This window comes from Osmia lignaria, chromosome 14, assembly GCF_051020975.1.
Source record: "Osmia lignaria lignaria isolate PbOS001 chromosome 14, iyOsmLign1, whole genome shotgun sequence".
In the NCBI taxonomy this organism is placed as follows: domain Eukaryota; kingdom Metazoa; phylum Arthropoda; class Insecta; order Hymenoptera; family Megachilidae; genus Osmia; species Osmia lignaria.
Window position 1 is genome coordinate 1689283 of NC_135045.1, and position 23838 is coordinate 1713120.

Below are 23838 nucleotides of genomic sequence, written 5' to 3' on the forward strand. Positions count from 1 at the left end.
GGTGGACGATGGTTGAAACGAGTTTGGATACGGACAGGAGAGGACGAGGAAAGGTAGTCAAGGCGCAGGTGCACGATGCTCTCCTGTGATCGGCGTCGGCGTCGATGTTGGCCTCGGCGTCGGCGTCGTCCCGTTAAGGTACGCGCGTTCAGCTACGGCACAGAGCGCGGCAGGAGTCCAAAGGATCACGAGGTCCAAAGCGTAAAAGTCGGTCGCCGGTAGCCCGTTGTCGCTCAATTGACTCTTGACATGAGCCTCGGTTCCCGCGTGTTCGTCAGCTAGGAGGGCAACTTCCGGAAACAAGGTCAGTCGTACAGATACATCCTGTCCGTTCACGTCGCGTATCGCCGTCACCAACAGCTTCGACGCTAATCTCCGAGTGAACCGCATCCTGAAGACGATTCAACTTCTCGATATGTGCGAAAGAAGATTCCAACATTCGAGAATCCGAAAGGATATCCAATCGTTCGATCGAAGTTTCGGATAAGTGATCGGCAGTGGATGGACGCCCGTGAACAAGCAGGAGATTTTCGCGGGAAAACGCGAGCCTAGTGAACCGTGTGCTGTATCGCCTGACTGCAAGTGTGATAAATGCTCGGTCACCTTTCTTCTTCTATTCGTACGAGCTCGAACAACGTCACGGTATCGAATCGTTGTTTCATTCGATCCGAGCCAGTCGACAAACTAGCGGAAACCACGAAAAGGATACCTATTTGTTCACGGGCCTGACTGGGTAGCAGTCGAGACACCTGTTACCGCGTTCGCTAAGAATACCAGCGTTGAAGTTTTTGGTGACGGAGACGACGGATTTCCCTTCACGGAAGATTTATATTTAGTTGTTAAGTGTACGAGTTTAACGATCGAAAATCCTCCTATTTCGAGGACGGAACTAATTAACCAAGCTGGAGTATACGTGAGTAATCATACCGTCTTGCAATTGCTCTATGTACTCATTTTCATCATTATTCTCTGTACCTTTATAATAATACCTTTGTTGCATCGAACTATCCGATTCTCAGACGCACCCTTTTGAATTTCTTAAAACAACAGTTATCGATCGTCTCTTATAGTCCGTGTACTTCAGCAGGAAACCCAAGTATTACTCAAAGTTCGTTCGAAATGTGTCAAACCAGGAACCATCCCGGGGTTTTGGCATCCATCATGGAAAAATTCGAAAGAGGGGAACATTCGTCATTGTTCGAGGAAAAAATACGACCATAGGATCTGAAATTCCACGATCCATTTGCTTTATAAAATTCTGCAAACATCAAAGTGTTAACCGTTCCATTAACTGGAGTCTCTAGCTTCGAATCGACCTCTGTCCAGATAGAAAATGAGCAGAATATCGATCGCCAGGTGAAATTCACCGAGTTAACGTACGACGAACCGAAGAAACAATTTCTATCGTGTTGCGTGTAACAAGTGGCTCCGTTGTTCTGCTCAGCTCGGCCTTTCCGTGTTGCCTCCATTGTCCCGGATCTCACTCGGTTCGCCACGATAACGCAAAATCTCGTTAGCCCGTCAGAACGATTTCTATATCTTCCAGCAGGATGAAACGCCTTCTGAAACCGACATCGCGAATCTGCAGCACCGTTCAGTTCGTTACACAATGGCGCTCCTAGTGAACGGAAGCCATTATCAACCCTCCTTTATTAATACTACCTTCAATTTCGACAACCCTTCCGCTTCAGTGTCACTCATTTTTAGTTGGTTTTCGACATCGACGTTTGAGAACGAAAATGAAGGTTCATTGTGGTTGATTTTTCTAAGAAAATAAACCTCTGACGTAATAAAGCTCATCCGAATTGAGAAAGTTATTCTCAATGCAGGATGCTTTTGTTACTCGCTTCAAATTTATGGCATGGTAATTTAGAGATGGGTGAATAAATTTTCGAGATCTTTTGCAGCATCTGCGTCGACGTTCTTCTAATTTATCTTAAGTACCTTAAGTACCTTAAGACCTGAAAAAGCGGAAGTTGCGTTAACTCCCGGTGAATGTAGTCGGCGAGATGAAAATATTTTGCGTTTCAATGGCGAATAGCACGCAAAGTATTATTTCGCGTTTCAACCGGGAGTAGGGTTTTGGTCGTAAACACATCGACATCCGAAATTCCCGTTGAAGAAGGAAAGGCAGGGTGTGTCCGATTCGAGTGTGCGTGTTGGCTCACGGTTGTTTGTTTAATCCCGAGGGAACTTGCAACATGGCCACTTGCTGCTTTTCCCTTCCTCTCTCTATCAAAATCCTCTTCCCTCGGACCGTATTTCCAGCGAGCCTTCCACCGTCGTCTACGCAACAAGGTTCCCCGCTTTCCTTTATTTTCTTCCACGTTGTTTCGTTGGTCGTTCGTTCGGTTCGTTCGCGATTCCGTGCTTTTCTTGCGGCGGTTAATTTTCTGCCTGTTCATCCAGTCGACGTTAATAATATTTCTTGCGATTATTCGGCTCACAACCGTCACCCTCGACGATTAATTCACCGACAAGAAAGGGGAAATGGGGGGGGGGCACTCTCGTTTGCTCGACTTGGAATTTCATTTTTTTCTTCCACGCAATTAATTTTTCGCGGTTGAAACGGCGACAAGGATTTTTCTTCTCTTTCTCTTCGGCCTTATTGGTACCCCTAGTGGTTAATTTCTTCGCGAAATTAAAAAGGAAGAAATTAATTCAGATCGTTTGCGAATTCTTTCGAAAAAGGAGAAATTTCAATTTGAATTTCAAGTTTATTGTTGCACAAAGTAACTCCCGGAAGAGGTGAAACTTAAGGAAACTCAGTTACTTTCCACTTTAAATAAAATCGAGCATTTTTCCTGCTTCTTCTCTTCGTACCGATGAATTTCTTTCTCGATGCATAATTTACTTGTTGCCTTCTAGAAACTTTCTTCGATGTGAAACGCTTAGAGAAGCTTCGCTACCGAGGGAAATTGCTTTCGTTAGATGCGTTTGAATTCTTTTAACGACGCGAAGAATTTTTGTTTTCGTGTATATTCGTTTTGCTCTTTTTTTTTTTCTTGCCCTCCTAGCGTGACACGTAGTCACCGCGTTTAATGTTCTATACCAGGGGTATTTGCTCCCTTATATGAACGAACGTAAACGCACCCTTGTCTTTGCGTTCGCGATCGATACCGTTATTATATTCCAGTCACCTTAACAGGCTTTCACCGTGGCAACTTCACACTCTAACGACAAACCTCCCACGAATTAAATGGAAGAACACCTAGAAAAACCTCGCTTCAGTATTTTTTTAAGTAGCGCTCTCTGTTTCATTTTCCATTCCATATTTTGTCGAATCATGAATTCGATGAAAAAATATATTTAATTTAAGAAAATTGAATCACTCCTTCTCTGATTCTAATTTTCTACAATTTTCCAGAGAATTTACCGTATTCCAAAGCGATTCGATGTATAAAGAGTTCATCGGTTTGCCTTTAATTGAATTTCCCCTGAAATATGTATTTTTAATTGTTCTAATTAGGAACAACGGGTTTCCTCAAAGAAAAATAAACAAACCTCCATTAAACGACCAATTAATCTCGCGTTTAAGAAGATTCAATATCTCGTTTGTCAATGTTTGAACTTTCATTAAAAAGCTCGAAGTAAACAGAAACTCTGTTACTTTGTCTTACATTAATTTTATCATTACGTAAATTATGAGAGACTTGGCTCAAAGGAAATATGTACGCAACACGTGCGCTCAAATAAACCTTACTTTAAAGGGAAACAAATTAATAGAATGCAAATTGGTGCTTGTAATTATCCTTTATCCATAGATCAATTTGCTCGTCCATAGCGGGGAACAAGATTAACATTAGCATCGTCGAATTAAAAATGATTCTACTTTGAAACTTACGGGCCAGCACCGCCAGCGCTAGACTTACTTCTCCACCGTTTTTAAATTCACCCTTTTACCCTGAAAATGCACAGGGTGCCGATAAAAGGTCCCTTTAGGAACCCGGGAAACCACGTTGGTAATCGGCAGCCTGAATTTCGGTCGCCGTGAAAATATATACAGCGATGCTTGTAAAACGCAAGGGGCTCGTGTCGCGTGTTATCAGATAACGATATCGTGCCACGGCTCGGGGCCACGTCATAATGCTCGAACCTTTTTCGGCTTATTCGACGTATTCCGGGCACGGAATGTTACCGATCCACCCACGAGAACGCGACAACAGTAATCACCAGTTATCTTGTTTCGCATAGGAACTGGACGATTTTTCTCCATTTTCCCAGGATTATTGTTCGCGTGAAAGCGACCGTTTGAAATAGGAAAAATCTACGAGCTTTTGTTTTTACAAAAATGTATTTCCTACAAAGCTAGTTTTGCGCTTTTAGAGAATAATAGAACATTTCATTCGAATTTGATTGAATTTTTTGCAGCGAAACAATTGAGGACATTGGGTTGAATAATACGAAGTATTATTAAATAGGCGGTTTTAAAAATGTCACAAAGTTGGTAATAAAGTATATTTGCTCGGGGTTTCTGAGAAAAGAAAGGGCATAATGCGATATGTTTGCACGATACTATGATATACCATCGAGGCTTGTAATTTCGATTGAGAAGATTGTAAATTATTGTAGGGCATTAAGTAACGCTCGGCAATGCTAGAACAGAGATCTTTTTTTCCATGAATGATTGGCAATCTTGATTACTCCGAAAATGATCGCGATACGAATCGGACAGTGTAAATTGTTTCACTTGAAAGAAAGGTTGCTGGTTCATTAGAAATAAAACTGTGACGAGGGAGCTAAAAATATAAGGTGATTTCGAAACGCATCAAGTCTGACACGATTTGACGACACGAAAACAGCGGAAAATAGCTCTTCGAATTTTATCGAAATAACTGCATAATCTGAATATAAATAAAATGGCTGCATCTTCCGATCGACAAAAATTGCTTCACGAGTGTCGGACAAAGAAATTTGAAAAAGTGCCAAGGACACACGAGAATCCATTCGTTACAATGAAAAATTCCCTCTGCCTCCTTGAATATTTCCCTAACGAAAGAAGAAACGTTCCTCCCGAGAATTTTTTAACTATCGTCTCGCGTGCAAAAGTTGCTCGAGGCTGCGCGGAAAGCAAAGTTCAACTTTAACGCGTTTTACATAACGCGACCCGGGAGGATCCTCCGACAATTATTAATTTCAAGACGAAGGGAGGCCTGCCGTGTTGATTAAAATGGATGAGCAGAACCGGGGATAAATCTTGGTAAATCTTCGGCTCCCTTGAATTCGATATTTCAGCGATATCTCATTTTCCTCTTTTTCTTGGCATTTTCAAAATGTCTTTACCATTCTTTTCGATACTTGAAACACACGTTTTCTACTCGATTCTCTATTTTCTGCGTCGTAATTTTCATCTAAATTCAAGCTGAAGTATGTCGAAAGAAAAATGTGTTCCAACGTCACCCTGAAGCTACGATATAGGTCAAAGGGTAGGAATTTTCCAAGCCTGAATTAACCGCGCAATTTTAACCAAAGCATCGAAAGCAGACTGTTTCTTTCAGAAATCTTTTTCAAATTACATTTGACAGAATAGATAAAATAACGACAAATAGAAAATAAAAGGGTTAAAATAACATTCGATTGTTTTTCGTAGTCTTTCCGGAGTCCCTTGAAGTAGCACGTGTTGCACTCGACTCCCGGTAGATTCAATTTTAATTTTCAATTCACCGAGCTCCACATCCGACCGGCAGACTCTATTACTTATAGACACTTTCATCTGGCGAGCTGCGAACGAGGTAGACTTTCCGTGCCAATTAAACATTTCGAACGCTGAATATAAATCCTTTTTTCCGCGTGGAATGCCTTTGCGGTCGCTATCACTTACGGAACGGGGACAGCAGACATTTTTCAATCGCGCCTACCTGAATTCTCTTTAATTGAGATTTTAATTAAACGTCTTTCGAAGGAGGGGCCGGGGGAAGTCTCGATCGTCGAAAGACAAGGGAAGTTGTGTGGAGTCTTTCACCCTGAAAGAAACGTTTCCTTGTTTCGCGAGCTGCACCGAATTACGTGGAATTAAATGTTTCCAGAATTTGCACGACTGTCTGGTTATAACATTAACGTCCGGACATAATTACGGCCGTCTCTGCCGGACAGAAATGCTAAATATTTCCGCTTTGTAGATTAAAATAAAGGAGAGACCTCGTCGTCTCGAGGAAATGAAAAAAAAGAAAGAAACGCGTCTCGAATTCTTCGTTGTTGGGCATACAATTAAATCTCGGTATTTAACGAGCGTTACGCGTACCGGGAAAATTTTGAATAGCGAAATGAATTAATTATTTACTCCTATCCGTAAGGTTAACAGTACACGAGAAATCGTGTACCGAGGGAATTCTATTAACTCGCGGGACATGGTCGTTCGACGGTCGCAGGTGTCGGTTCCTTTCGAATTTGATTTTTCTGTCGATAAAATTTTACCGATCGACGATTCTTCGATATTCGCGCTCACGTTTTCATCGTCGAGAACTGGTGTAAGATCGTTCGATTCCCAACGGAGATCGAACGCCCGTTTCCTTCTTCGAAACTTCCCGCACTTATCGGTCCAAGTTTCCTTTCTTGTCCATCGACAAATCCCAAACGGACAAGGAGAGGAACCAGGATTCGATGCTGAACTTTTCCTCCGCTGACGTTTCGTTCGTCATCGATCGACCGACCGGAAGCATGGATATCGTAATTTATGCCTTGCATATGTACGCTCGTTTGAAGCCATTCTTCTCATGAATTCCCTCTGCTTCTAGTTTCGCAAGATTTTTCAATAGGCAGTTCTTCAGATGTGTACAAACACAGTTTCCCTGATTTTGTAAATATATTTTTGAATCGGGTTATTTAAGAAGTCTGTCGTGACAAGAATTTTATCGATGTAAATCTAATTCCATCTGTGAGTTACTCAAAAATTTTCAAGCAAAAGTTTCCCTATTTTTAATTGCTAATTGCAACAACTTCAATTTAAAGTTCCCTGTTCACTGATTACAGTGGGCTACTTAAAGCAACCCCTATACCACTTCCCTTAGCAACCCGAAATTTTATAACTCCTATTTGAAAGCTGGCCTTTCAGCAGTGAAACAGTCGGTCGCTATTGAGAATCAGAATGTAGCTACAACTTCGTCGAGGTCCAATTAAAAATTTCGTACCAAACTGAAAAGTGGTAGTCAAATAAATTAAAAATTCCCGGGAATCTCGGTTTCTAGATTATCGATGGAGAAACAGGATTTCATCAATGTATCTATTGATCATGTTCGAGGCGGACGGATGCCACAATCTACCCTCTACACCTGCAGCGATACAAGATTTCGCACGAGAACCATGGACGAGTTTACGTTCGCATTGTGTGAACAGCATACAATTTCCTTGTTTCCACTCGACGGGATAATTGGCCGCGTACAAAGCGTACGAGTTTCTAGCTGCATCCTTTCTTCCTGCGACGACTACGAACGAACGATTCTAACGAACCATTTTGAGAGGAATACGAGCATAATGGCGGAGCATCGACCGTTTCTAACCAGGATGAATACCGTGATCTATCATTTATACCTTCGTGCCGGAAGTAGCCATGGGTCTGAATTCACACGGTCAATATTCCCCACAGACGAATTTCTCGTCATTTCCAAGTTCCATCTCGAAAGTAATTCAACGAAATTGAACGTTTTAATAGAAACAGGAATTACGAATTCCACTAATTCGGATTGGAAAATTCGATTCTCGAAATTATGAAAATTTTCCGCCCCTGGATCCCCGGTGGCCCCGCGAACATCGACACATGTTTTTTCCACTTCGAATTCCAACACCGATCGATGCAGACACGAGTCAAAAATCAATATTCAATTACTCGTTACGGGACTTAATTGCATTGAAGTTGGCGAACGTTAATTGCATTGAACTTCGGGAACGTTAATTACAGCGGCGCGTCGAAAAGGCCTGGGCTCTACGAAAATAATGATGTGACCGGCGAATTTTTAACAAACACGAAACGCGCCGTCCGTTCCTATGAAATATGAAATGAACGACCGATTCGACGGGACGACGACAATCCCCGGATTGTTTCCGACTGATTAACGCTTCGAAATTGCATTTGCCGTTTCGCGTAGAGTTGCCTTTTTAAAAAAAAAAAAGCAGAAACTTTTTACAGGTGAAAAATTTGCAAAATTGCCACGATGTAGGTAATTGGATGTTTGATATCTCCCATCGTTCGTACCGATGATACCGTTCGTTGTTTCTCCCCCTTCTAATCCGATATTCAATTACAGTACAGTTATTAACGGAAGTTTAATGAAACTATAGCTATAACAGAGTTTCGACTGGCTGCATAGTTTCGCGGAATTAGAGTCGTAAACTTGAACATCCTATTCGCAATAAAACTTTTCGAGTGTCACCGACACGTCAGTTGAATTCATAGAAACATTTACGAGCGTTTCAATTCGCTTTATCATACCGTTTGAGAAAGATTGTTAACACCATAACTATACGAGAGCAGTGAATAACGATGAAACGCAATCGACAACTCGATCGAATCGCAGTACTGCTTACACATATTGTTTCCGGAAAATTCTGAAACTCGAGAGACAGTTTCCCTGAGTTTCCACTATGGAAATAATGTTATTTTACGGTGAAACAACAACGGAAGAACGTGTTTGCGTGATTAATGCTTCCGTGTCAGCTGAATCATCAGTGACTCGACGCATCCTCCGTAATACACGCTCGTTATAAAATAAACGAAGTTAATGTGCACGATTTAACGACGAAACAAAATTGGGCTAAAGGGGAAAGAACTTTGACAATTTTCGGTGAAAATTGTCAACCTGATTGAGCAGGATCGTTATTCATAAAATGGGTGACAGATTCTTATGGATATTCATATATCACCTGGACACATGGGTGACATGGTGCTCAAACTTGATGACGAATATTCTTTCCCTAAACTCTTAACACTTGAATGCTTGCTGGAAACGTATTCAACTCTAAAAAGTTTCGAGTATAACGAAAACTCTGATGTTAAAAGAAATTCTCATTAAAACACAATGTTGAAGAGAATCATTATTTTTAATTCTAAAAATCTACTGTGTTGAATTAAAATATGAACAGCCGTAGGGAAAAGAAATGAAACGAAAAGGTGAAAGCGAAGCTCGAAATTTCTCGGCACGAACTTCGATCTGGGTATATTAGGAAAGCTAGGGCAACCGAGTAATCTAGTAGCACGATTCGTTTTATTTATATCCGTTCGTAAATTGAAAGAGCTTACGGAGGCATTCGTCTCGAAAATTTGCATCAGCAGACACTCCTTCTCCCATAATGTCTGCCAGCCGGAGAGAATTTCGCGTAATTTAGCATGCAAGAAAAGCTATATTGCTTCTTCCCTCGAAATATGCACCGCGTTTCCGTACTATCTGATAAAAGTACACGCACAACTTTCCTACTGAAAATTTCTTCGGAATGAATTATCATTCTGACACGTAGAACCATTCTCGTAATAATAGTTTTCTCACCTTTCTCGCCAGAGGAAAAAGATTAAATAAGGAGATAGCGATTATATCAAATTTTTAAGCACGCTTTAATTATCGTCTGGATAATAAAGTTAAATGAAAATTGTCACTTTGATGCGTTATTAATGCTTCCATTCTCGATCCTACTATTATAGCATCCAAAGATTTGCAACTTTTAATCCAATTTGAATGCGAATAATAGCATCGTCTATTGAGACTATAGCTCGTGGAACTTGCCAAACTTTACATCGTATAATATGTATAGAATATAATCCTCTTCGGTAACGAATAATAAACGAACTTTGATACGGATTAGCAACTTGTGCATTAAAATACACGATGGTCAGAGACTCGGTCATAAAATGATAATTGTACGAAAAGAAAAACGTAATTAAAAATACCAAGTCGTAATTGAATCGAACGATGATGTCGCGTCACGGTTCCACGGTGTTCAAAATTACCACGCAACTTTCCTGACGTAATTTCGAATTCGTTAGTCGAAATGCGGATACTATTTCATCTCCGGATGCGTTGTAAGTACGGTATCACGTAAATTACAAGCAGCGAGAACAAACCAGGAAGGTGTGTTTACTGACACGTTAAAACGAACCGTTCTACAAACGAATTTCCGTCTTCGGTCAACATTTCGCGCAACGATGTTTCGTCGCATCGAAACTTTGCACGATTAAAATTTCAATGCACAACGCCATACGTTAAGTTAAATTACGGCTTTGCCAATGTTTAATCAGATTTTGCGTTAAATTGCACGAGCTCGACATTATACTTAAAATAACGGAAGACTGTCGAGATTCTCTTTTAAACGATTAAGAAACTTGGAAAATTGGTAATCGCTTTGATCGTTATTATTGAAGATGTAAAACTTCTTTTATTATCACGGAAATAATCGCGAAGATGGTGACTTCGTCTTACGATCACCGTCCTGGAAGTTCGAAACGGGAAAATTAAGTAGCTAGAAATGAAGTAACGGATAATGGTACCATAAATTAATAAGAAGCCAGTAAAGATGCCATTTATTCGTCACGCGACGTCTAACATACCTATCCTTTGATTAATGAACGAACGAGAATAAAAAGCTGAGTAATAGAAAATTATAGACACGCAATACTAGGACAGAAAGGATAATAATTTTGTCTTTGAGTAATTGTTTTCGAATATTCCCTTGTTATTCGATATCATTTTCATTTGTATTCCATATCGTCGATAGTTTCGACAATCTTCCCACGCTATTACTTCATGCATATGCTTCGACACAAGATGCATCTCCAATGCAAAGATCCTCTACACTGCAGAAACAACGTCTCTTCGATGAAAATCGAATCCCCTCCTGAAATGTGTGCTATCCGCATGCACCACACATTCGTCGAACTTGCAAGAATTTCTGCATAACATTATTGTTTTGGCAACCGATGCAAAGATGAGAAACTTTATCTTAATATTCAAGATTTTTTACACCCTCGGAATGAATCGCTGAATATGCATTTCGATTGTTGGAATGATTTTCTTTGAAAAGAACAGATTCAAAGAGCACCCTCGAAATTAGGATAAAACAGAGAAGATAAAAAACTCGATGCACTTATCAATATTCAATGTTTACCTTTAAATTGAATCGTGCAATTCGGTATTGGGTCGAAACTGGTAATTAAAATTCTTCTAGCGGAGCTGTTTCGGAGTAAACCATTTCAATCGTTTAAAACGCAATTCACACGGGTCTGAACATCGAACAAAATTTTTATTACGAAACCTATGCAATTCGACGATTTGACAATTTGACGAATGTCTATCCTCTGTTCCCGGCATAATATTGCAATTTTACCCTAAAAGGGTTTCGCCTCTTCATGGTTATTAAATGAAATTATTTCTGGTTTAGTTGAATTATGTTCGACGATGCCCAAGCGTGCACGTAACGCTCGTAAGTTGAAGTAAAAGTTTCTCCGAAGGCTCGATAGGGGTGTACAAAGTTTCCTTTTTGAATAATGTCCACCAACCCTCCTAATGTTCCCAACGAAATTTTCCAGGCAGTAAAAACGTTCATGGCGATATTTTTCATAAAACCAGGGACGAAAGACTTCGCACGGTTCAGACTTGACCTAGATCCCACCTAATCAAGATCTGACCCAGACTTCGTCCAGACCCGACCACGAGATCTATACTTATCCTTATCTAACGATCGCGAATAGTGCAGTTATACGCAGCTGTAAACGTTAACCGAGCAAGTTATTAATAATCAACCGCGTCGGGTATGCCGAGTTATCTGCTAATTTGATTAATTAAAAGTTTCCCGGACACTCGAGAACGAGGGAAACAGACTTGCAATTAACCAACTCCACTTAACCGCTATCGTAACATCTGCGGAATAATAAATCTTACGTAGGTGGGAGGGGGTTAAAGAAAAATTCCCGGGAAAATAACCAGAACCGTGCAATTTCCGGGTTTCCGCGCCACTGGTATTATTTACTTTTCTTCCATTCATCGAACGATGCACCCTAAAATATTTAATAAGAGAAACGATACCACTTTCCACATGCTCTAATATAATTTTCATCATTCAACGTTGTATAAGAGCCAGAACAGGGGTTTGAAATTTCTACGCTTCCCATTTTGTTGCTATCCTTCGATTTCCCCCGTAAAGTGCCACTCAAACGTGATGTTATTCGAGCTTCCCCGTCGACCGAGTTTAATTGCATCTGTAACACTCACGGATAAATGGAATTTGCATTTCTCGTTTGAAGCGTTCGCTGCGATCGACGGGGGTGGGAAGCAAAGATCAAGATGAACAGGTATAGGGACGGGAGAGCGACGAAAACGTTTCAATTTGGTCAGTAGATGTTTGGTCAACTGATGAATGGGTAAAGTTAACTTTCTCTGCGGCTGCAGTCGCGTTGACGCGACAATGCACCGCAGAAACTTGCATACACGAACAATAGACGGTCGCTTCTTGGCTTTTAAACACTCGTACAACTTTGAGCGCAAACTGTGAGAACGGTTTATTAAAGAGGAAGTAATTTTTATTTCCATTCCCGGATATTGAATCGATGTTACGTGTAGAAACTACGCTCCTGATGTATACCTGTGACCTTTCACCGCAGATATATACTTTTTCTTTTGAAAGCTTATATCGATAACAAGCTCGAAAAATCAGGGCCAGTGAAAGCTTTAGAAATATGATTTCAAAGGAATGTTGAAAGAAATGTAACATAGAAATTTCAAATATATTCAGACTCTTATATTTTTAGATCCAGAAGCAATTTTACCGAATTTCAATAACGAACTATTTCTATTTTTTTTTTTTTTTTCTTTTAGAAAGAAAGTATAATAGGGTCGTGATATTCTTCCAGAGATTAGTCTGTGTCCATTTGTATAAAAACTCTTCATCAAGCAGCTTCGAGGAAATAATTTTACAACTGCGAGTAATTGAATGGTTGCTAATGAATTACTTACAATTAACCAGCCAGCAGGGTAATCGTATGAAAAATCGGTTAAAACTGTCGTTTAGAGTGTGCGCCGTTAATTCGCGAAAATGAAACCGAGATAAGATTTTAGTTATTTCACCGGTGGCGTGATGTGTGTTCGCGTGTTTCACGTTTCACCCTTCGCACGATATTTTTCTCGTATGTTCGCTTCTTTTCTAGCCGTTCGATGTTAAACATTAAACAGTTTCACGGAACGCAGCAGTATTTAAAAAATTGCATGGAAAAATTAGTCCACTCTTTCAAGTACCGTGAATTCCATTTATAATAACTCGGCTAATATATACCGGAAGAAATACTAATTGCTAATTGTATTACTCGGAGTTGAGATAGTACAAAGTACGATAAATTCCTATTTCCATTGTCTAATACCTCCCCAAACGCTTAATTATTCTTTTTTTCTACATTTTTTAGATTTATATTAAAGAAGAACTATTTAAACCTCTATCGTTCATAGATTACTTTGAATTTAATTTAATTTTCATTAAATGGAACAGCTTTTAGACGGTAAGGAAACTTGCAGTGGGGTGAACGATTGCCTAAACTTTCCTCTGCCCATGAATTTTGGAAGCTTATTCCTCCCCCAGTTTCGTTTAAGAAAAAAAGACATCCCATAGAAAGAGGAAATCCAAAGAAAGATTGAGATAATGGAATAAAATTTTCCCTCGCGGTTTGTTCCCATTATTGAAATTACCCCAGGTAATAATGTTGAAACTCTAACTGTACGAGGAAGCTTTCTTTAAAGGTAGTTAGGATTTTATATTATATCTCAAAATTCCAGCTGGTAACATTTTGAACGTAACGTTATAATGTTAGAAACCAGAACGCGTTTCCTATTTGCCAATTAAACTGGGTATGATTTATCCTAGTTGGACGTTCTCTCCACACGGTACAAAGCAATTATCTAGATTAGTACCGTGTTGCACGATGTGATGTGCAATTAATAACGACGTATCCCACTTCTGACCTTCTAGAATTGGTTAGGATCAATAGTATGCGGCGAGACAACTCCTAGTTGGTTTATGTCCTCGTATAAATACCGTACTTATGCTAAGCCCCCGTGAAATCAGGTCAATTCCAATCCCAATCGTACAATTACTAACAAAAACGATCATTACCAAAACCGTGGACGAAAATTCATCTATGTATCGTGTTGTTAACCTGTTGCTTAAAAAATTTCATTTTTAATAATTTCTAAAATTATCTAAAAGCCTATGTGATACATTAACTACGGTACTGTACTCGTGTTCAGATTCTAATCTGAATCACGAATGTGACTATATTTCATACGGGTTTAATCGTTCGATCTAAAGTATATGCAAAGTTCGAGTTTCAACATTTATTCTAGCGATGTAAACTGCCTTGAACGAAGAAAATGAACTGGCTCGTAAAGCGGAAATGTTTTCCCGATATATTCCGTATTACTGCGACCACCGATGCTATAGCCAGGATCGATGAATGGCAATTCTTCAAGACTGGAAATACACACGGATACAGTGGAAATAGGAAAATAGGAAGCGAAAGGTCCGCACTTTTCACCAACATCTACCGCCGATACCTCTTACAGTTTCACCATTTCTCACTAGACGAATGCACCTATCCGTTTCGAACACTGTAAACGACTAGGCGAATCTTTTATTCCAACGGTACCATCATCTGACTATCAAATTCACGAAATACCTCTGACCTTTCGATGAAACGAGAATCGAGAGAGAATTTAAAGAACCGGGTTATCAGAAAAAACTTTCCCTATTTAATATTCTTAGTTTTTTTTCTTTTAATTTGGTATTTATCATTGATGCTCGAGCAAAGGACCGATAACGAAAAAGGTACTTACGTTGAAAACTTACGCGTGTTCGGACTCGCGTTATAAACATGTCCGAACATATTTACATTTTTATCGAATCTCAGTCGACACGTAAACTAAAGGCAAGGTACAACGACGAAACGATAATACCGTGGGATATTTACAGCTGCACGAGTGGTAAGTGTGCTTGAAATCGAGACAAAGTGGCCGTACTTCGTAAAACAGCTACTCCGATGTTTCAGCATAGGGGTTTGGTCGCGATGGATCTTTTCTTTTTTCATGAGATACCCTCTGTGTCGGCGATTATGTATTTAATATCACGAGAGATGCATCCACTTACGCGAGATGCGTTTTACCGGTATTTTGCTCGAGACCTGCACCACAGAATTTATATAGAGGCCGTTAACCTCTTTGCTATGGCGGTCTTTGTCGGGAAATGCTCCCGTATATTTTCATATTGTCTAACTTAATACAGAGAGTGGATAATATAAGCGGGCGAAAGATGGTTTTTTATGCAAAAATTAATAGGAAATGGAGAATATCGAGATCGATCGATCGGAAGTATTTGATCCAAGAATTTTTCATTAATTTACCGTGAAAAATAATTTAGCGTGGTCTCGATGCTAAGAAAATTTATTACAGTATCGCTGGCAATTTTCCTCGGAGGAAATCACCAGTAAAAATCTTATCTGACAGCTTTAACAATTGCCTCATTTATGCTCCTCTGAAACGGCTATCAACAATGGCGTTATAAACTCTTTTATGCATTCGGAACTTCGTACAATCGAATTTCTTTCTTTAGCAATCGTAAAATTCTCTTGAAAGGTGTCATACGTTTCGTATAAAAATTTTAACGCCTAATTTTGACTTAACAGTCTTTTGCTTGACAGAAGTAAAATTATCTCAAAATGCATGCAACATCAATACGTGGTGTTATACTCGGGCACGTAACGATGCAATAAATGACAAGTTTTACTTACCTTACATGATGAACAAGCAGCAACCGATATTTGTCCTCGTCGATTGTTTCTCGAACCACCATTTACGACCGGTTAAACATCCTACACACCGTTTTGTTCTAATTAATTGTCACAATACACGTCCACTAATTGCCGCGCGTTCCACTACTTGACACCGGTACGCACTACGCGCTCGGTTCGTTTAGCAATATTCTTCCCATCATGCACTGCGCGACTTGACCTATGACAACTTCACCCGATACTAACGCCAGTCGGTAGTCATCGATGTTGATTGGCGTCAAAACACGTACGAGCGGGAAGACCGTAATGGATTATTCGTTTCACACGTTCACGGGTGAATAGGGATTTGTGTTCGACGGTATGTATACACTCATATTTACGATTCGAAGCGTGCTTAGCCACCGTTTAAACGGGCTACGACTGCTTGTAACTTATGAAGGTTAAATAGAAACACCTGTCGCGTCGAAAGTCGCAACGAAAACTAGCCCCCTTTTTACGATATATCGTATCGTATTGTTTTGTATGCACGCCGTTGAACAAGTTGTCAAATATTGTATAAAACAATTAGTTATAATATATTTTGTGTGTTTAGGTATTTCATTGACTCGAGAAGCTGATTTCGTCTAAAAAGTGTTTTCCTGTGTTCTCATACGACATCTCATATCTAAGGTTATTTTAGACATCAACTTCATCATCATCATCAGTAAGTACATGTCATTGTGCATTTCATTTTTTCAGTCAACCATTCATTCTCAGTATTCTTTTATATTAAGTTACAATATTTGATGTACATTCGTGATAAAATCAAACTTCTTTAAGAAAATGGCGGTGAGCTACGGGAGTGTTGGCTACGAGAACCACACTCGACATGGTCGTGAACAAATTGCTTGCCAGTACGCCAGCTCGTAGCCAACACTCCCGCGGCTGAGCCTGCGCACTATGCGCCCTCTGATTGCTCGGTATTTTTCTTGAATAATTCAAAAACTAAGCTTTAATTTGCAATTTGGTAAAGGAAAAAGTTGTTCAGTATCGTCCTAGCTACCATCCCCCCTAATCGAACACCTTAAACATAGGCCTCTTTCTTTACATTGTCATTCTTCTTGGGATGTTTATGAGAAAATTTAATTGCTAATTGGTACACAAATATATGTAAATATTAGCTGTGAATTAATGCTGTTGACTATGTTATATTTTATCGCTTTTATTCCGAATGTTATTATTATAACTATGTTGTAAATCTGATCTACATTGTCATACTAAGGAAATGCAATTTATTTTCTATTATATTCGCTAGAATTTAACGAATAATATCAGTGTTTGATAAAATCGTGAAATAACATGTTGAACTGAATCTTCAGATAACAAAGCAATGCCACACAATGGCTAATAATACAATAGCGGACCATAATATGAAGCATCGTTTAAAGCATTCTCTTCTGTAAAAATTAAATGCAAAATGCTTTTAATTTGTTAATTAGAAAAGACGAGTTACTGAAAGTATTTTATTTTCAATTGTTCTATATGCATCGAGTTATAACGGATCGCTTATAAAATGAATTAATTGCTCTATATTCATTTCATAATATACCTTCAAGTAGGAGAAAATTACTTCTAGGTGTGTTACATCGATCAAGATAGAAACGTTACAGGAATGCAAATTCACCGTGGCTAAGTTATGCGTTCGCACATTAACGTTCTCATTATTATTCGCTTCGTTATTTACCCCATAGTAATTTCCCACGATAATTATATTCCTACCTTCCTTGGTTAGTTGATAAGCGGGTTGCGTCAAATCAAATGTACGTACAATGTAAATACATAAAAGAACCATAGGAATCTGGTACATTGCCAAAATTTCAATAATCAGGAACACGTTAAACCGAGATGATTGCAATATAATATCTACACGCGTTTAAATGCGAGAAGTGTAGTATAGAGTATCTATTATTTCAAGCTTCCAATGTGGCTCAGGCTTCGAATGTACCATCGGTTTATCGACCGACCTGGTCGACCCATATACTTGGCGTTATTGTTTAATGACTTCTGGTCGTGGAAATGGTCGAAAAATAAGTGCCTTAAATTAGTTAAACTTGTCTCCTATTTTTATCCATAGTTTCACGAAATAGACTCTTTTTTTAGCTCGATTCGCTCGATTTTTTAGCGCGAGGGGGTAAATTAGCTCTTATGAAATTATTGGAAAAATTTCGGTAATTGATGAGAAATATTAGGATCGGAGGAAAATATATAAAATAGAAATTATTTTATTTTCTGGTTACGTGAGCCGGGTTAATGGGACGATTAAAGATCAGCGAGCATGGAAACGGCGATTAGACGGTGTGAATGGACGATTACGTTTGAGAACGGGGGAAATCGATAAAATTTCTCGTGCCAGTAACGAGAACGCAATTATCCTCGGACGTCCTGAAATCAAAATATCGATTACACCTATAAGTAAAAGCCGTGAGTCATAGTGGTTGGTGTCTTTCTCACCGACCCTCTTGACGTCAAGCACACTTCTACCGTCGAGCGGCTACGAAACAGCAATCAATGTCTCGTGTAAACGGCCTCTTAAAAAAAGAAAAATGAAAAGAAAGTAGGATAAATGAAATCATATTTTTGTGACTCGAACCAGGTGAAACGATACTGCGGCATTTTTCTCTTACAAGGACCGATATTCTTTTATCGGAATCCTGACCTCTTCGTAATGCTCGAATATCGCGAAATGTCATTTTCATTTAATCCGGGCAGCTTTCCAGAAAACACATTTCCCGATTGAATATCGAAGAAATATGTTCGCTTCTTTGTACATCAAATATTCCCATCAATTCCTATGATTCCTAACATATAACACGAGAGTGGGAGTTATCCAATTACACGTTACTTCATTGTGCGGTTGAATTAGAATAAAATAATGTAACTTTGTTAATTAATCCTTTCGTTAATACACGCGTAGCCGTTAATAAAGGGTAGCCGAAACATTTTTCATTAAAATTTCGGTATGTTTCTGGGAACGAAATTAATTAACACTTCAAAACTCTCATTATTCGATGCATCTCCCACTGACTTCCATATTGAATCTACAAATTTGCAAAAAAAAATTCAACCCGGTGATTGAATTTCACTACACGCTTTTCCGATCCTCGGACTATCCAGAACAGTAAAAAGTCGAGAAGATGAACTATAATCTTATATCGTACGAATCGTAGCGATGCGAACAGTATCACACTCTTCCACTTTGTCTTCGTCAACCCCATTCAGTGACACCGCGCCAACATTCCGCGCTACTACAGATGTACAAATCCATTCGAATAAGTTTATGCCCCATGAGAATCGATGGAAGTTTGTCCTGGTATCTTTCCATCGCGTCGAATCGCGTCTATCGGTATCCGTGTTCCGAATTCCGAGATCCGAAGATCCACCGCGTCGATTGCCGGAAACGATTATTCCCAGTCCTTTCCATTTCCTCAAACGAACGTATTTATGGGCGTTCGAATTGCAGCCAGATACACAGGCACGAAGCGCAATATTTTCTAGGACACTCGCGTCTATTCCATACCAGCGACATGTTCACCTGCACAAAGGGAACATCTATCGATTAAAATGGAACACCCTGTATACGAGGTGGAAGTAAGAAGAAAAGCAACACACGCGACCGGAATAACTTTGCACCTCCGCTGGCGAAGCGTATTGGACCCGTAGGATCCACTTTGACCCAAATGAGTTCGTTCAAGCTTTTTTTAGCGTATGGACGAGGAATATAAATGGTGGATTATAACCAACGAGCGAGGCTCCATCGAATTAATTTCACATATCTCTCGTAGACTACCAATCGTATTCAATCTTTTTTCGTAACTCTTCGTCGGTGATCGAGAATCTTTTCTTTTCGTAAATAGGTCACCGCGATCGACTTATGTCAATTAGAGTGGCTTCAGATTTTTTTTCAATTCCGAACGTTTCAGGTTAATTAAATTTAGATTTTGAAAGATGGGGGTTGTATTTGGTAAAAATAATTCGGACAGTGTCGATTTTACGTAACAGCGAAGAAAATTGTTAAAAATCGCGAAATTGACTTTGCCTCGTGGTAATCGTTTCATTCGTACCGTGTCGTTTTCACGCTTCGCGGCATAGTCATTTCCCATTTCCACGATGAAAATTACAATTTCTACCGCGTGCTATTGTACACAGACGTTTCCTCGATTTCCACGGCAACTCGCGTCCCTTTCGAAATTTAAACTTTCCAACTTTCGATGAAACTGTCGACGGTGATGCATCTGTCTACGTGCTCTGTGTTTTAAAAATCCTTCTAGTAAACTTGGCACAATCTTTCCTCCCCTTTGGCCCGTGAATATTTCCTTCGATTCGAACGTACAGCTCTTGTGGTCATTTTTCGGAACAAAATAAATCAACGAGGCAATAAAGGAATCGGTTGTTACAAAAGGATACCTAATGATATCGTTGCGAAAAGATGATTTGTTCGTAATCGTATGGGTCGTCGTAGGTTTTTGAAATAATTCAACCGGGCTGGCAATTAAATCGGACTTGCAAATAACGTCCCGTAAATATTCATTCGTGTAATTTACAAAATGCAATCAGTATTACTAATTTAATATGCAGCTCTCAATTTATAAATGTTAATTCATCGTTTCTCCGTTGTATCTTCGCTCTTCGCTTGTTTTACCATTGAATTGTTCCTGATAGAAAACTATGCTTGCATGCGCATTGTAAATACGCGTATGAAATTCGGCCGAAATAGATGCAAAATGCATTGGCATACGTTCTCCGATAGAAGTTCGCAGTTCTTTTGGCCGATATACACGTATTTGCCGGTGAAACAAGATTTGCGCTCGACGTAAATCCCTTTATCCGTATTTTATCGGGAAAATTTTCGTTACCGTACGACAATAATGCGGTCGACCAACGAATCGATAAAATACCGTATCAACGAGGAAACGTTACTAAATGGTTCGTTCGTTAAATACCTTTGACGATTGAAAAAGACCGTATTATAAGTTTCGTAAACGTAATCAATTGTTACGTGCAATTGCAATTTATGTGTAAGGTCATTCAGATTTCTCGCTGGAATATAGATGAATAAAATTAGAAACCGTCAACCGGCTTCCGTAGAAATTAAATAACTTTTAATAGCAGGTGTTCTTTTTCTCGTTGGACCACGGAATTGTGTTCATATCGCAACGAAGTTAACCGCGGGAACATGGAAAACGAGGAAAATGCAAGATCTGGGGATTTAACAAAGCTAGATTGTAACTTCCTTTCGGGTCGTAGTATTCATGAATATTTAGTTCCCTATTTTAGTAGTTCTACCGTTACAATCGTAACAAAATATCGAATCACAGTTTCCATCTAGAAACGGATTAAATTCAAAGATAATATCCTGTGTAATAGACGCAGATAGAGTGTTTCATTTCCAATCGAACCACAGTTTCGATCGTTCAATCTACTTCGTCGACCGGTCCTTGTTCTAATCTCGAATCTCGGTATATTCGTTCGCATTCAATATTCAAGGAGTTCATTCGCCTTTCCGCGAAAGGTATATTCCAGGGAAGTGCGATGATTTTAGTAAAAGATGAAGAAGATCCTTCGGAAGGCTATCTTATTTGTGCGGTACAAGAAGCAAGGAAAATTGAAAACATTCTCGAAGACAAGTCCTTTAGAAATTCCCATTTTCCTCGTCTAGTAGTTCACCCGACCCTCCTCACCTCCCTCTGTTTATCCGTATCTCCCAGGTCTTGAAGAAAAGATGCTTGCCTGTTGGTTTACTCGAAACTGAAGCAAAATACACTCGGTTGAATCCCGTTTGCACAATGTACGTTTCCTCTTTTTCATGTTTGCATTACGACTGAAGTACTCGGAAACTTGGACCCATTGTATGTTCTTCTTCTCTTCATTCTTCTTCGTTACCTTCTAACTTTTCATCAACTTTTACGCGATACATTTATTAATTTTTCGTTACCCTCTCTAACAGAGGCCAAGGCTTAATTTGCAAAATGATAATTGCAATTATTTTCGATGATAAAGTGTACCGTTCGAAGGTGTGTTTACGCTCGATTGGTTGTTTCCTGTAGCTGGAAAGGTTGCCGGTTTAAAGAATGCAAAACTAAATCACGCAAGATTTCCCAAGCGTGTGATTTGTCTAGAGGGCAGCAGTCAGTTTACTCTCTTCTCACCGGAAGGCACAGTACACTCTCATAGAGTTGCCTGACCATTTGTTACACAGCTGGCTTCAACTTCGTAGAGTGTAGTAACTCGAAAATTGGCGAAAGCTACCTTACGGATGATTCATCATCGGAAAAACGAGTAATTAGTTTACGTTTAAGAAGCTGATTTATCTTTCGTGACCATGCTTCTAATATTTCACGGAAACAACCACGAGTAATCAATTTTCTTAACTGGATTTATCGAAAAAATTGTGAACAACCCAGCAATAAATATTCTTTTCGCATCGTCGCGACTCGACTGCCCGTCGCCGTTCCATTCTTCATTCAATTATGTCTGCTTTTGTCGGACAACTTAGCTAGCGCTATTTAATTGCGTCCAACTTTTTCTCAAAGTTTCCTGAAACTTTTTCATCTTCTGTTTTTCCTTTTACGTCTCTCGTCTCCTCTCGACTGTCTCCCGTTTCTCTACCAAAAAACATCTCATTTTCTATGCTTCGCGGTTCCTTTGAACGTTATTTTTCTGAAAAAAAACGCTATGGCATACGTTTCGTAGGTCCTGGCCACGATTGACTCGACACAACCCGCATCGCCTTAACGAATTAATCCTTGTCAGGATTACCTCCGGAAAACTTACCAAGCTTTGATACAATAGATACGTCTAATGACACGCTCTCAAGACGTATTTTCCGGCTAACGTTTATTTCGTACGTAGAATTGTTTTGCGGATTTACCCTCTGATGTATCACCCATCCTGCCCGGTGTTTCTCTATTTCCCCGACAGAATTCGGAAGATATATGGCTGCCGGGGTGGAAAGCACATCCTATAAGTGCTGTTGCTTTTAAACGGTCACTCAGATCGCGCAATACGTAACTCGACCTTTGATTGGCCTCCATTTCATCCGAATCTCGGTTCTATAATCGTCTGCAGACGAATTTAACTTCGTGGACAGAAAATTGAATCGACGAAAAAGGATCACTGTTAAAGGACGTTACTTTTATTCTCTCTACATTCCGCGATCACAATTTCCGTATTTTATTCGCGCTCTCTTTGTAACTCGACTTTTCGTTCAACCATCGATCCGACCCGACCCGTCTTAGCTGTTCGCCTGTTTTCCTTGCAAATATTGCTTTATACACAAGTACCTTCAGTTAACAGTTTTCCGTTTGAACAGACGAAATTCTCTTCGCGGTCGAAATCCTCGAGATGGTATTTTTCCCCTATTTCCGGCGTCAATGCCAGCGCGCGTTTGTCGTTCCCTATAAATCTGAGAAAATTGTTGCTTGTTCTGTCTCATATTTCCTTTCTCTATCGCCTCGGTTGTCCTCGGAGAAATAGCCTGACGTAGACAACAGCAAACTATGACGGTTCTTTCAACAACTCGAAGCAAGACTATGGATTATACGCATTAATTTCATAAGATTTGCTTGTTCTACGCTCGATATTTAGTTACCCGAATAATACCATCTACGATCGTGACCAGTGTTAGTATTACTCTCACGGCACGTTTGGAAGGAAACACTGAAAGCTACCGCGTCGCGAGCTTAAAATCACATTTTTACGAACATTTGCCGAGGGCCCGGATGACCTGCCGTTCGTACGTGAGCCTCTCCAAGAAATGTCACGTAATAACCAAGTCGTTCGAACGAAACGACTACGTCTCCCACGCGTTTCCTGACATTTTATCGGCCAGAAATACAAGGTTACCAGCACGAGACTCGAATTAGGTCGTTCGCTCCCATCGATTATTAATCTTAACCTAACCGACTGCGATGGACGTCGATTAACCCCTCGAATTCGTTTTTCAATTATTACCCGTATCGCTGCCGATCTGAACTCGATAAACCGTTGGAAGGAAAAGCGTGCACCGAGCGTTTCCACTCGCGTGCTGTTATCGCGATCGGCAACGTCGAAGC

General features: G+C 39.8%; 2 protein-coding genes across 3 annotated transcripts in view; one reads left to right on the forward strand and one right to left on the reverse strand.

Moving 5' to 3' along the window:
• Positions 1-15960, reverse strand: part of LOC117609154 (pre-piRNA 3'-exonuclease trimmer) — a 55547-nt gene extending 39587 nt beyond the window's left edge. Inside the window, exon 1 of the mRNA XM_034335125.2 lies at positions 15749-15960. The gene's annotated coding sequence lies outside the window, so the exon portion shown is untranslated. The remainder of the gene's footprint in view (positions 1-15748) is intronic.
• Positions 159-23838, forward strand: part of LOC117609155 (uncharacterized) — a 79050-nt gene continuing 55370 nt past the window's right edge. The window contains exon 1 of one of the 2 annotated variants that reach the window (XM_034335135.2): positions 159-304. The gene's annotated coding sequence lies outside the window, so the exon portion shown is untranslated. Of the gene's footprint in view, positions 305-16340; positions 16452-23838 lie in introns of those variants that run through there. The other variant, XM_034335133.2, reaches the window with a different exon arrangement.